The 14355-nt window shown below is 47.4% G+C and overlaps 1 protein-coding gene across 1 annotated transcript in view; it reads right to left on the bottom strand.

Annotated features, from left to right (window-relative positions):
• The window catches only part of LOC138662260 (histo-blood group ABO system transferase-like), a 179542-nt gene that overhangs the window by 27477 nt on the left and 137710 nt on the right, over positions 1-14355 (bottom strand). The gene's annotated exons all lie outside the window — the stretch shown is intronic.

The following is a 14355-nucleotide window of genomic DNA, read 5'->3' as shown; positions in this document are numbered from 1 at the left end:
GTATGATTGTATATATAATTGCATGATGCTGCTATGTGTATATATACTGTATATCTATGTGTTGTGTAGAAAGGGACAGTGCAGTTATAAGATTAGCCACCAGAGGGTGGCATAGTAGAATAGGAATAGTAGGTTAGGCTACTTTCACACTTGCGTCGTGTGACGTCCGTCGCAACGCATCGTTTTGGAGAAAAAATGCATCCTGCAAAGTTGCCGCAGGATGCATTTTTTCTCCATAGACTTGCATTAGCGACGCATTGCGACGTATGGCCACACGTCCGTTGTGCGACGGATGCGTCGTGTTTTGGTGGACTGTCGGCACAAAAAAGTTCCATGTAACATTTTTTTGTGCGTCGTGTCCGCCATTTTCGACCGCACATGCGCGACCGAAACTCCTCCCCGGACATTACAATGGGGCAGCGGATGCGTTGAAAAACTGCATCCGCTGCCCCCGTTGTTCATTTATTTCACAACGTCCGTCAGTATGTCGGGCTGACACATGGCGACGGACAGGTACCGACGGAATTGTGAAAGTAGCCTTAGTATAACAAATAGTTAACGTATAAGGGGCCAGCTGTAGGTAAAATAGGAGTATCTCCTTATTTGAGTTCAGTAGAGCCAGAGAGCCCAGGCAGTCCTGTAGGGCCCTAGAGCCTGGGGCAGCACAGTCAGCTCCGTAACATTCAAGCTAAAAGCCCAGTCGTCCAAGGCCAGCAGCACAGGAGCGCAGGTGGCTCTATCATTTGGCAGCTTACTACGTGGGCCGATGCCCTTATGTCTGGTTCGAAACGGACAGAGGAACTCCTAAAAATAGTGAAGCTGGACAGGGAGGATGCTGCGGTCCTGAACAAGATGACACAACCCGGGAACATGCTGAAGGATATGAGGGAGAGCACAGGGAAAGTGAAGGATGTAAACCGTGTGGAACCCTATGTCGATGCTGTAATTGATTTGGACGAGCTGAGGAAGGAAACCAGTAAAGTTACTCGTTTAAAGTTGGAACTAAACTGTCTATATTTGTGTGCAGTCATGAGGAGTGAGCCTGCAACAGACCAGAGGTGACCCTGATGGTTCAGAGAATGGAATGACAGGTACGCTGACAAAGGGACATTGTTTTCATGTGGTGGGAGACCAGTGCGTGATTGAACAATATATGTCAGCCATGACTACAGCCCTGGCCCGCCTCATACTTGGTATAGTGCATCAGAATCCCACAGCCTTGCGATGTGGGAATGCCGTGAAAGATGAAGATACTGATACGCTGGATGTGATTAATACATTGGATGTGACTGAAACCCTGGATGTGACTGGAACTTTGTGACCAAGATGGTGACCTTAACCCCCTTTTCTGCCATTGGATGGAATAGTACGTCCGATGGCAGAACCCCTGCTTTGATGTGGGCTCTGGTGGTGAGCTCGCATCAAAGCTGGGACATGTCAGCTGTTTTGCCTTGCGCAGGCATTTACTACGGAGGACACAGCATGAACTTCAACCCAATATTGCGGCCAGCATGCAGCCAGCGGGTAAGGAAAAGGTGAATCAAACACCCGAAAACCCCACCCATATGACCGCAAACCTGTCCCGCCAAATTCAGGTGACAGGTTCCCTTTAAACTCCTGGAATGCTTGGTCCACTCCCATCTAATCCGCTATCTCTTGGGTAACTCTCTTCTCGACCCCTTACAATCTGGTTTCCGCTCTTTACACTCCACTGAAACTGCCCTCACTAAAGTCTCTAATGATCTAATAACAGCTAAATCCAAAGGTCATTGCTCCCTGCTGATTCTTCTGGATCTCTCTGCCGCATTTGACACTGTGGATCACCAGCTCCTCCTCACTATGCTCAGCTCTATAGGCCTCAAGGACACAGCCTCTCCTGGTTCTCCTCCTACCTCTCTGACCACTCGTTCACTGTATCTTTTGCCGGCTCCTCTTCCTCTCCTCATCCCCTTACTATTGGGGTTCCGCAGGACTCAGTCCTAGGCCCCCTCCTCTTCTCTCTATACACTGTCCCTATTGGACAAACAATCAGCAGATTTGGGTTCCAGTATCATCTCTATGCTGACGACACCCAATTATACACTTCTTCCCCTGACTTCACCCCCACCCTAATTCAAAATACCAAGGATTGTCTGTCTGCTGTCTCTAACATCATGTCCTCCCTCTATATGAAACTAAATCTCTTCAAAACGGAACTTCTTGTGTTTCTACCTTCTACTAACCTCACTCTACCCAACATCGAAATTACCCTGGAAGGTTCAACCATAACTCCCAAGCACCATGCCCGCTGTCTTGGGGTCATATTCGACACCGAACTTTCCTTTACTCCCTATATCCGATTACACACTCGCTCTTGTCACCTGTATCTTAAAAATATCTCCAGAATCCGACCTTTTCTCACCTTTGAAACTGCTAAGACTCTTACTGTCACTCTTATTCATTCTCGTTTGGACTACTGCAACTCTCTTCTGATCGGTCTCCCTCTTACCAAACTTTCTCCTCTCCAATCCATCTTGAATGCGGCAGCCAGAGTCATATTTCTGTTCAGCCACTTCACCGATGCCTCCATCTTGTGCCAGTCATTACACTGGCTACCCATTCGCTACAGGGTCCAGTATACACTCATCTCTCTCACCCACAAAGCTCTCCACAGTTCTGCACCGCCTTATATCTCCTCTCTCATCTCTGTCTATCGCTCTACACGTGACCTCCGTTCTACAAATCACCTAAGACTAACATCCCCCATAATCCGAATCTCGCACCTCCATCTCCAAGACTTCTCTCGTGCTGCACCAGCTCTCTGGAATGCACTTTCCCAGACGATCAGACTGATACCTAGCCATGACCTATTCAAGCGCGCTTTGAAAACCCATCTCTTCAAACAAGCCTACCACATCAACTACTCAGTAAACTAACTTTGCCCTGTTCCCTCCTTCCAAATATTATTCTGAATCTGCACCCTACTATTCATCTGTCTCCACACCCTCCATGCACATGATAACTGCACTTGATACTTGACTATTGCACCTAAACACACAGGCTGATGACCGGATCATGCAGCTTTATATGAAAATCCCTATTTATTATAATTGCCAGACCTGAAATAACAAGCACTTTTCACCTATTGCGTCCCCCCCATTTCCTTGTAGATTGTAAGCTTGCGAGCAGGGACTGGTGTACATGGAGGAGGACTGGGGCTACGGTTTGATACATGAGACGGAGACCAACGCAAAAGTCCACATAAATGCCACCTCTGTGAAATTTGGCAGACTATTGCAGGAGGGAGATTGGGTCAATTTTTACAAGGATGGCCCTCACAGATATTATGCTGTGGCCATGAGGCTGCGGTTAGAAAATTAGTTAGAGCTGTATGCGAGTCCGGAACAGGCTCAGACGGCTCCCTGGCCACTGCCCAGCCAGGCCCTGCCTCTGCCATGTCCTGGCAACCCATGACGTTTGTGGCTGCAGTCATCAGTCTGAACCCGGGTATAGCGCCTGAAAGCCGACAAAGCGGCACGGGACGTGTGCCGCTTAACTATTTATGATACTTTGAATTTCACTAGTGCTCGTTGCATAATTTGCTAATAACGGGACTGTCACGGGGTCCTTCTCCAGTACCACACAATCAACAGAGCCAGTGAAGAGTGAACAATTTGGCCAAAAATACGAAAGGTCCATATACGATCCACCACACAAAGGATAAAATAGTCCAGAACATGAATGTAGTTCAGGAACAGGATAAAAGTCCAACAATCCAGCAGACAGAGGATAGCATAGTCCATATACTCTTCTTTCTCTCTGATATGCTGTGAACCCATCATCATTCCACACAGGACTGATCTGTGTGTCACCTCCATGATATTTACAAGTCCCTCTCCTCATTCAAAGGTCAGGGGGTGGGTCCCAGGGGCTCATTGTTTCAAGAAGCTAGTTCAATATGTCATTAGCATATTAGCAAACAACATTATTCACTGACCCTGTTGAGAGAACAGTACAGGACTGTGGGGGCTGATATCAGATGGCAAATAACAGCAATTCATCAATTGGCAAATAACTCCTCCTACAAGAGAATACCATGATAATCAGTAAAATATAAATATACACAAAATGATACCCACATAACATATCCCACCATCACAACCTCTCCCCCCTCATAATAAGTGAGCACGTCATGAGGCCTACACAGGCCTCTGGCCTGCTCACTTTAGTCCACATTGCTCAACAGTTTATAGTTCCTTGTACAGTGGCAAGGGTTGCAATGATCATGAGCACTTGTCCATAAATTCCCGGGTCCTGGCTTTATGGTCATACCAGGCTTTTTGACTGGACTGGGCAATTCGCTGATGTTCATTAGCCAAGGTAGCTAGCTGGGCGAGACAGTCTCTGAACTCTAGAACGTAGGGAATGATGGGCAGTCTGGTGTCTGCGATATCTCCCTCCAATTGTTCTTTCAGAAGAGTGAGAGGCCCACGGACCTTCTGCAACCACAAAATAACTTTGTAACTCCCCAATGTCATTTCCAAGTAGGATATCTGCAGGAAGTCCTCCCATAACTCCAATCCAACACAGTATTTCTCCAAAACCATAATCCAAACGTACCAAAACTCGCTGTATATATTTGCAGACACTCCCCGCCAGGACAATGGGAATTCCCGGGCCCTGAAGAATTGCCTCGGGTCGAACCACACAGGAGTTAGTGGTAGTCAGGAATGCCCCCGTCTCTCTAAATCCCGACACTTTGTATCCATCAATTAAGACATCCTGCAGGTGGCAATGCTGTTGCTCTGTATTTCTGATAGACAAAGGCCTGAGTCCGTACACTCCAGGAGGGGTATCTATGGTGCCGTGGTCAGTGGTCCACTCTGGTAGGGGTGGTGGTAGCTCTTCCTCAGGTGGGATGGAGTGCACAAGATATACTGGACGAGGTGGGGCTGCGTGGGGCTCCCTCTGAATTCTTGAGGGACAGCCAGACTGCAAATGTCCAGGTTGCCCACACTCATAACATCTCCTCTCTGTGATACCCCCAGGTCGTGGTCGGAACTGTTGGGGTCCAGGATTGTGAGGCATGATTGTCATCGGCTTGCGACTAGGTGGAAGGGCAGACATAATCGGAGGGGGATGGGGTGCGGAAGAAGGCCGTGGTTCAATGTCCAGAAGCCTCCTCCATTGCAATCAGATAGTAAGGGCTTCATCGGCCAGGGCTGCAGCTCTATCCACGGTGCACAACATGCGCTCCCGGACCCCGGACCCATTCCTGTACCTCTGCGCGGCACTTGGCAAGAAATTGTTCTATAAGGAACGCCTGTATAACATCTTCCACAGTAAAGGCGTTTTCTGCTTCCAGCCATCTCCGACATGCCTGGGACATCTCATGTGCATACATCCTAAACGATCCCCCCGTAGTGCATAGGAGGTCTCAGAACTTGGCCCTATATGAGTCTGGGGTGATCCAGGATAGTCTGCTTTACAATGTTATAATCCCGATTCCGCTGTGAGTCAAAGGTTCTGTAAGCCTTCGCCATGCTGCCATTCAGGAGTCCCACTAACAAACGCATCCAGCCAGAGTGGAGCACCTCCATCACAGCACACTGCTGCTCAAAGTCCTTTTTCGGGTGGGGGTCTTTGTCTCCAGTGCTCATCCTTCAGACATATGGGAGGAGGTGGCCGGGCTGGCACCCACCAGTAGGTCAATTAAGACCTCTTTAGTCAGTCCCTGGTAGTTCAGGCCCAGGTCTCTGGCTCTCTCCTGTTAACTGGATACAGTCCAATTCCTGAACTTACTCTGTGAGTGGTTCTCCATTAGGTTGCGCTCTGTTGATCCCACTGCTGCCACCAGTTGTCACGGGGTCCTTGTCCGGTACCACACAATCAACAGAGCCAGCGAAGAGTGAACAATCCCAAGACCTTTATTTAGGCAAAAATACGAAAGGCCCATATACGATCCACCACACAAAGGATAAAATAGTCCAGAACACAAATGCAGTTCAGTAACAGGATAAAAGTCCAACAATCCAGCAGACAGAGGATAGCATAGTCCATATACTCTTCTTTCTCTCTGATATGCTGTGAACCCATCATCATTCCACACGGGACTGATCTGTGTGTCACCTCCCTGATATTTACAAGTCCCTCTCCTCATTCACAGGTTAGGGGGGTGGGTCCCAGAGGCTCATTGTTTCAACAAGTTAGTTCAATATGTCATTAGCATATTAGTAAACAACATTATTCACTGACCCTGTGGAGAGATAACAGTACAGGACTGTGGGGGCTGATATCAGATGGCAAATAACAGCAATTCATCAATTGGCAAATAACTCCTCCTACAAGAGAACACCATGATAATCAGTAAAATATAAATATACACAAAATGATACCCACATAACATATGCCACCATTACAGGGACTGTTCCGCATCCCTGTGGACAAAGGAGCCCTGGAGCACTAAAGTTAAGCGCAGTATGGCCGGATCGGGCTACGATGGAACGATGAGGACCGTTGAGAAGCGGCGTTTTCTTTTTCCCCTCCCCAAGTTTTTTGTTGCGCCTGTTGCACTTCTCCTGCTAATTGGCAGGACGCTAACCCCAAGGGGGTACATGCCCATAGTCTGAGTATGAACTGTGTGCATAGCTGCTAAAAATGACTGCGTGGTAAGCAAGTGCAGCACACACAGTTCATAAAGGGGCCGTACCTCACACAAAGGAGGGGGGAAGCCCTCAAGGACTGAAGGTGCTGTTTGGAGGAGTAAAGGTACCTTCACACTGAGCAACTTTAGAATGATAACAATAGCGATCCGTGACGTTGCAGCGTCCTGGATAGCGATATCGTTGTGTTTGACACGCAGCAGCGATCAGGATCCTGCTGTGACATCGCTGGTCGGAGCTAGAAGGCCAGAACTTTATTTCGTCGCTGGATCACCCGCTGACATCGCTGAATCGGCGTGTGTGACGCCGATCCAGCGATGTGTTCACTTGTAACCAGGGTAAACATCGGGTTACTAAGCGCAGGGCCGCGCTTAGTAACCCGATATTTACCCTGATTACCATTGTAAATGTAAAAAAAAAAACACTACATACTTACATTCCGGTGTCTGTCGCGTCCCCCGGCGTCAGCTTCCCTGCAATGTGTCAGCGCCGGCCGGCCGTAAAGCAGAGCACAGCGGTGACGTCACCGCTCTGCTTTACGGCCAGTGCTTACACAGTGCAGGGAAGCTGACACCGGGGGACGCGACAGACACCGGAATGTAAGTATGTAGTGTTTTTTTTTTCAACATTTACAATGGTAACCAGGGTAAACATCGGGTTACTAAGCGCGGCCCTGCGCTTAGTAACCCGATGTTTACCCTGGTTACCTGGGGACTTCAGCATCATTGGTCGCTGGAGAGCTGTCTGTGTGACAGATCTCCAGTGACCACACAAAGACTAAACAGCGACGCTGCAGCGATCGGCATAGTTGTCTACATCGCTGCAGTGTCGCTTAATGTGATGGTACCTTAAGTAGCAGGCACCTGTTAAGAGAAAATGGACTCCTATGTGGCATAAAAATACTTTGCTCACATTGGGCTGGTGGCTTGTCTACCTCTTTTGTATATTTGCCTCCCTGCGTGGAGTATTTCTTTGTACATATTAAAATTTTATTCTTTACTTGGTCAGGGATGACCAATATTAAAAGAGGGGGAAGGTAAGGGGTGTACCGGAACCGCACGATGCTCCACTCCCTTTCCTCATGTTATTATCTTGTTTGTTTGATTGTATATATAATTGCATGATGCTGCTATGCGTATATATATCTATGTGTTGTGTAAAAAGAGACAGTGCAGTTATTGGTTTAGCCACCAGAGGGAGGCATAGTAGAATAGGAATAGTACTTTAGTATAACAAATAGTTAACGTAGGAGGGGCCAGCTGTTGGTAAGATAGGAGTTTCTCCTTATTTGAGTTCAGTAGGGCCAGGGAGCCCAGACAGCCCAGTAGGGCCAGGGAGCCCAGTAGGGCCAGAGAGCACAGACAGCCCAGGAGGGCGAGAGAGCCCAGGCAGTCCTGTAGGGCCCTAGAGTCCTGGGCAGCACAGTCAGCTCCGTAACATTCAAGCTAGAAGCTCAGTCATCAAAGGCCAGCAAGCCAGAAATTGCAGCAGCACAGGATAGCAAGTGGTTCTATTATGTAGCAGCTTACTACGTGGGCAGATGCCCTTATGACTGGTTCGAAACAGACAGGGGAACTCCTAAAAGTAGTGAAGCTGGACAGGGAGGACGCTGCGGTCCCGGACAAGACGACACGACACAGGAACATGCTGAAGGATATGAGGGAGAGCACAGGGAAAGTGAAGGATCTAAACCGCGTGGAACCCTATGTCAATGCTGTAATTGATTTTGACGAGCCCGGGATGGAAACCAGTAAAATTCCTCATTTAAAGTTGGAACTGGACTCTGTCTCTATTTGTGTGCAGTCTGTTATGATACGGTGGTCTAGGAGCAACATGGAACGAGCTCTGAAGGAAGTGGTAACTGTACTGACCGCAGTTACTAAGCTCAACACAACACTAGAAGTAGCCGTGGAATGTTCTTAACTCTCCCTAGGCATCTCGTCACAGCCTAAGAGCTAACTACCCCTAAAGAAAGAAGCAGGAAAGCTATCTTGCCTCAGAGAAAATCCCCAAAGGATAGATTAGCCCCCCACAAATAATGACTGTGAGTGGAGAGGGAAAAGACATACACAGAATGAAACCAGGATGAGCACAGGAGGCCAGTCTAGCTAAATAGATAGGACAGGATGGAATACTGTGCGGTCAGTATAAAACACTACAAAAATCCACACAGAGTTTACAAAAAATCTCCACACCTGACTAAAGGTGTGGAGGGCAAATCTGCCTCCCAGAGCTTCCAGCAAGACAGAATTAATTCACACTGATAAGCTGGACAAACATAGAAAGCACAGAATGGATAAGTCCACAATCTATGGACAGAAAAGAGCAAGCAAAAACTTAGCTTTGCTGAACTGGTCAGGATAACAGGGAACTCCAAAGAGATGTGAATCCAACCAGGAACCATTTACAAGTGGCACTGGCTGAAAAAAGAGCCAAGCCTAAATAGCCGAGCAGAAGAGACGATAAGTGGAGGCAGCTGATGACAGCTAACTCCAAGGAGCAGCCATACCACTAGAAACCACAAGAGGGAGCCCAAGAGCAGAACTCACAAAAGTGCCACTTACAACCACCGGAGGGAGCCCAAGAGCGGAATTCACAACAGTACCCCCCCTTGAGGAGGGGTCACCGAACCCTCACCAGAGCCCCCAGGCCGATCAGGACGAGCCAAGTGAAAAGCACGAACCAAATCGGTGGCATGGACATCAGAGGCAACAACCCAAGAATTATTCTCCTGGCCATAACCCTTCCACTTGACAAGATACTGAAGCCTCCGCCTCGAAAAATGAGAATCCAAAATCTTCTCAACCTCATATTCCAACTCTCCCTCAACCAACACCGGGGCAGGAGGGTCAACCGAGGGAACAACGGGCACCACATATCTCCGCAACAAAGATCTATGGAAAACATTATGAATGGCAAAAGAGGCTGGAAGAGCCAAACAAAAAGACACCGGATTAATAATTTCAGAAATTTTATAAGGACCAATAAACCGAGGCTTAAACTTAGGAGAAGAAACCTTCATAGGAACATGACGAGAAGACAACCAAAACAAATCCCCCACACGAAGCCGGGGACCAACACACCGACGGCGGTTAGCAAAACGTTGAGCTCTTTCCTGAGACAACGTCAAATTGTCCACCACATGAGTCCAAATCTGCTGCAGCCTGTCCACCACAGAATCAACACCAGGACAATCAGAAGGCTCAACCTGCCCAGAAGAAAAACGAGGATGAAAACCAAAATTACAAAAGAAAGGTGAAACCAAAGTAGCCGAACTAGCCCGATTATTAAGGGCATACTCGGCCAACGGCAAGAAAGACACCCAATCATCCTGATCAGCAGACACAAAGCATCTCAAATAGGTCTCCAAGGTCTGATTAGTTCGCTCAGTTTGGCCATTAGTCTGAGGATGAAACGCCGAAGAAAAAGACAAATCAATGCCCATCCTAGCACAAAAGGCCCGCCAAAATCTAGAGACAAACTGAGAACCTCTGTCAGACACAATATTCTCCTGAATGCCATGCTAACGAACCACATGCTGAAAAAATAATGGAACCAGATCTGAGGAGGAAGGCAACTTAGGCAAAGGTACCAGATGGACCATTTTAGAGAACCGGTCACAAACAACCCAGATAACAGACATCTTCTGGGAAACAGGAAGATCCGAAATAAAATCCATGGAAATATGCGTCCAGGGCCTCTCAGGGACCGGCAAAGGCAAAAGCAACCCACTAGCGCGGGAACAGCAAGGCTTGGCCCAGGCGCAAGTCCCACAGGACTGCACAAAAGCACGCACATCGCGGGACAAGGAAGGCCACCAAAAGGACCTAGCAACCAAATCTCTGGTACCAAAAATCCCAGGATGACCAGCCAACACTGAACAATGAACCTCAGAAATTACCTTACTTGTCCATCTATCAGGAACAAACAGCTTCCCCACTGGACAGCGGTCAGGCCTATCAGCCTGAAATTCCTGAAGCACCCGCCGCAAATCAGGGGAGATAGCAGAAAGAATCACCCCCTCCTTAAGAATGCCAACCGGCTCAAGGACTCCAGGAGAATCAGGCGAAAAACTCCTAGAGAGGGCATCAGCCTTAACATTCTTAGATCCCGGAAGATACGAGACCACAAAATCAAAACGGGAGAAAAACAGGGACCATCGAGCCTGTCTAGGATTCAGCCGCTTGGCCGACTCGAGGTAAATCAGATTCTTATGATCGGTCAGGACCACAACACGGTGTTTAGCTCCCTCAAGCCAATGTCGACACTCCTCAAATGCCCACTTCATAGCCAACAACTCCCGATTGCCGACATCATAATTGCGTTCCGCAGGCGAAAACTTTCTGGAAAAAAAAGCACACGGTTTCATCAAAGAGCCATCAGACTCCCTCTGAGACAAAACGGCCCCTGCCCCAATCTCAGAAGCGTCGACCTCAACCTGAAAAGGAAGAGAAACATCCGGCTGACGCAACACAGGGGCAGAAGTAAATCTCCTGAAAGGCCTCAACAGCCTCAGAGGACCAATTCGTCACATCAGCGCCTTTCTTCGTCAAATCAGTAAGGGGCTTAACCACACTGGAAAAGTTGGCAATGAAACGGCGATAGAAATTAGCAAAGCCGCAAAATATTTGAAGACCCTTCACAGATGTGGGTTGGATCCAGTCATGAATAGCTTGGACCTTAACAGGATCCATTTCTATAGACGAGGGAGAAAAAATAAAACCCAAAAAAGAGACCTTCTGAACTCCGAATAGGCACTTAGACCCCTTCACAAATAAAGCATTATCACGAAGGATCTGGAACACCATCCTGACCTGCTTCACATGAGACTCCCAATCATCGGAAAAAATCAAAATATCATCCAAATATACGACCATGAATTTATCAAGATAATTGCGGAAAATATCATGCATGAAAGACTGGAACACAGATGGAGCATTAGAGAGCCCAAATGGCATCACAAGATATTCAAAATGGCCTTCGGGCGTATTAAATGCAGTTTTCCATTCGTCACCCTGTTTAATACGAACAAGATTATATGCCCCTCGGAGGTCAATCTTAGTAAACCAACTAGCCCCCTTAATCTGAGCAAACAAATTAGTAAGCAAAGGCAAGGGGTATTGGAATTTGACCGTGATCTTATTAAGAAGACGATAATCAATACAGGGTCTCAAGGAGCCATCCTTCTTAGCAACAAAAAAGAAACCCGCTCCCAATGGTGACGAAGAGGGCCGAATATGCCCCTTCTCCAAAGACTCCTTAACATAACTCCGCATGGCGGCATGCTCTGGCACAGACAGATTGAAAAGTCGGCCCTTAGGGAACTTGCAACCAGGAATCAAGTTAATAGCACAATCACAGTCCCTGTGTGGAGGAAGGGAACTGGACTTGGGCTCATCAAATACATCCTGGAAATCCGACAAAAACTCAGGGACCTCAGAAGAGGGGGAAGAGGAAATTGACATCAAAGGAACGTCACTATGTACTCCTCGACAACCCCAACTAGTCACCGACATAGTTTTCCAATCCAGCACTGGATTATGTTCCTGTAACCATGGAAATCCCAGTACAACAACATCATGCAGGTTATGCAACACCAGAAAACGGCAATCTTCCTGATGTGCAGGAGCCATGTACATAGTCATCTGTGTCCAGTACTGAGGTTTATCCTTGGCCAAGGGTGTAGCATCAATACCCCTCAAAGGAATAGGGCTCTGCAAAGGCTGCAAGGAAAAACCACAGCGCCTGGCGAATTCTAAGTCCATTAAGTTCAGGGCAGCGCCTGAATCCACAAATGCCATGACAGAAAAGGACGACAATGAGCAAATCAGGGTCACAGATAAGAGAAATTTAGGCTGTATAGTACTAATGGTAACAGACCTAGCGACTCTCTTAGTACGTTTAGGGCAATCAGAGATAACATGAGCCGAATCACCACAGTAAAAACACAGCCTATTCTGACGTCTGAATTCCTGCCGTTCTATTCTAGTCAAAATCCTATCACATTGCATAGGTTCAGGACTTTGCTCAGAGGATACTGCCATATGGTGCACAGCTTTGCGCTCGCGCAGACGCCGATCAATCTGAATGGCTAGAGACATAGATTCGCTCAAACCGGCAGGCGTAGGAAAGCCCACCATAACATCTTTAAGGGTTTCAGAAAGAACTTTTCTGAAAATAGCAGCCAGAGCCTCTTCATTCCATTTAGTGAGCACAGACCATTTTCTAAATTTCTGGCAGTATAACTCTGCCGCTTCCTGACCTTGACACAAGGCCAACAGGGTTTTTTCTGCATGATCCACAGAATTAGGTTCGTCATACAATAATCCGAGCGCTTGAAAAAATGCATCTACATTCAATAATGCCGGATCCCCTGTTTCAAGAGAAAAAGCCCAGTCTTGAGGGTCACCACGCAGCAAGGATATGATGATTTTTACTTGCTGAATGGGATCACCAGAAGAACGGGGTTTCAAAGCAAAAAACAATTTGCAGTTATTTTTAAAGTTCAAAAACTTGGATCTGTCCCCAAAAAACAAATCAGGAGTAGGAATTCTAGGCTCTAAAGCCGGAGTCTGGACAACATAGTCCTGGATTCTCTGTACTCTTGCAGCAAGTTGATCCACACGAGAAAACAAACCCTGAACATCCATGCCAAAGCATATATCCTGAACCACCCAGATATCAAGAGGAAAAAAAAGACAAACCAGAGCACAGAAAAAAAAATGGTTCAGAACTTTCTTTTCCTTCTTTTGAGATGCATTTAATTCATTTTTGGCCACTTGTACTGTTATGATACGGTGGTCTAGGAGCAACATGGAACGAGCTCTGAAGGAAGTGGTAACTGTACTGACCGCAGTCCCTAAGCTCAACACAACACTAGAAGTAGCCGTGGAATGCTCCTAACTCTCCCTAGGCATCTCGTCACAGCCTAGGAGCTAACTACCCCTAAAGAAAGAAGCAGGAAAGCTATCTTGCCTCAGAGAAAATCCCCACAGGATAGATTAGCCCCCCACAAATAATGACTGTGAGTGGAGAAGGAAAAGACATACACAGAATGAAACCAGGATGAGCACAGGAGGCCAGTCTAGCTAAATAGATAGGACAGGATGGAATACTGTGCGGTCAGTATAAAACACTACAAAAATCCACGCAGAGTTTACAAAAAATCTCCACACCTGACTAAAGGTGTGGAGGGCAAATCTGCTTTCCAGAGCTTCCAGCAAGACAGAATTAATTCACACTGATAAGCTGGACAAACATAGAAAGCACAGAAAGGATAAGTCCACAATCTATGGACAGAAAAGAGCAAGCAAAAACTTAGCTTTGCTGAACTGGTCAGGATAACAGGGAACTCCAAAGAGATGTGAATCCAACCAGGAACCATTTACAAGTGGCACTGGCTGTAGAAAGAGCCAGGCCTAAATAGCCGAGCAGAAGAGACGATAAGTGGAGGCAGCTGATGACAGCTAACTCCAAGGAGCAGCCATACCACTAGAAACCACAAGAGGGAGCCCAAGAGCAGAACTCACAAAAGTGCCACTTACAACCACCGGAGGGAGCCCAAGAGTGGAATTCACAACAGGAGTCGTCAGGAGTGAGCCAGCAGCAGACCAGAGGTGACCCTGATGGTTCGGATAATGGAGAGACCGGTACGCTGACAAAGAGACATTGTTTTCATGTGGTGGGAGACCAGGGCATGATTGAGCAATATATG

The sequence above is a fragment of the Ranitomeya imitator genome, chromosome 2 (assembly GCF_032444005.1).
Source record: "Ranitomeya imitator isolate aRanImi1 chromosome 2, aRanImi1.pri, whole genome shotgun sequence".
NCBI classification, from domain to species: domain Eukaryota; kingdom Metazoa; phylum Chordata; class Amphibia; order Anura; family Dendrobatidae; genus Ranitomeya; species Ranitomeya imitator.
Note: the sequence above shows the minus strand (reverse complement) of the source record. Positions and strands in the feature narration are given on the sequence as shown.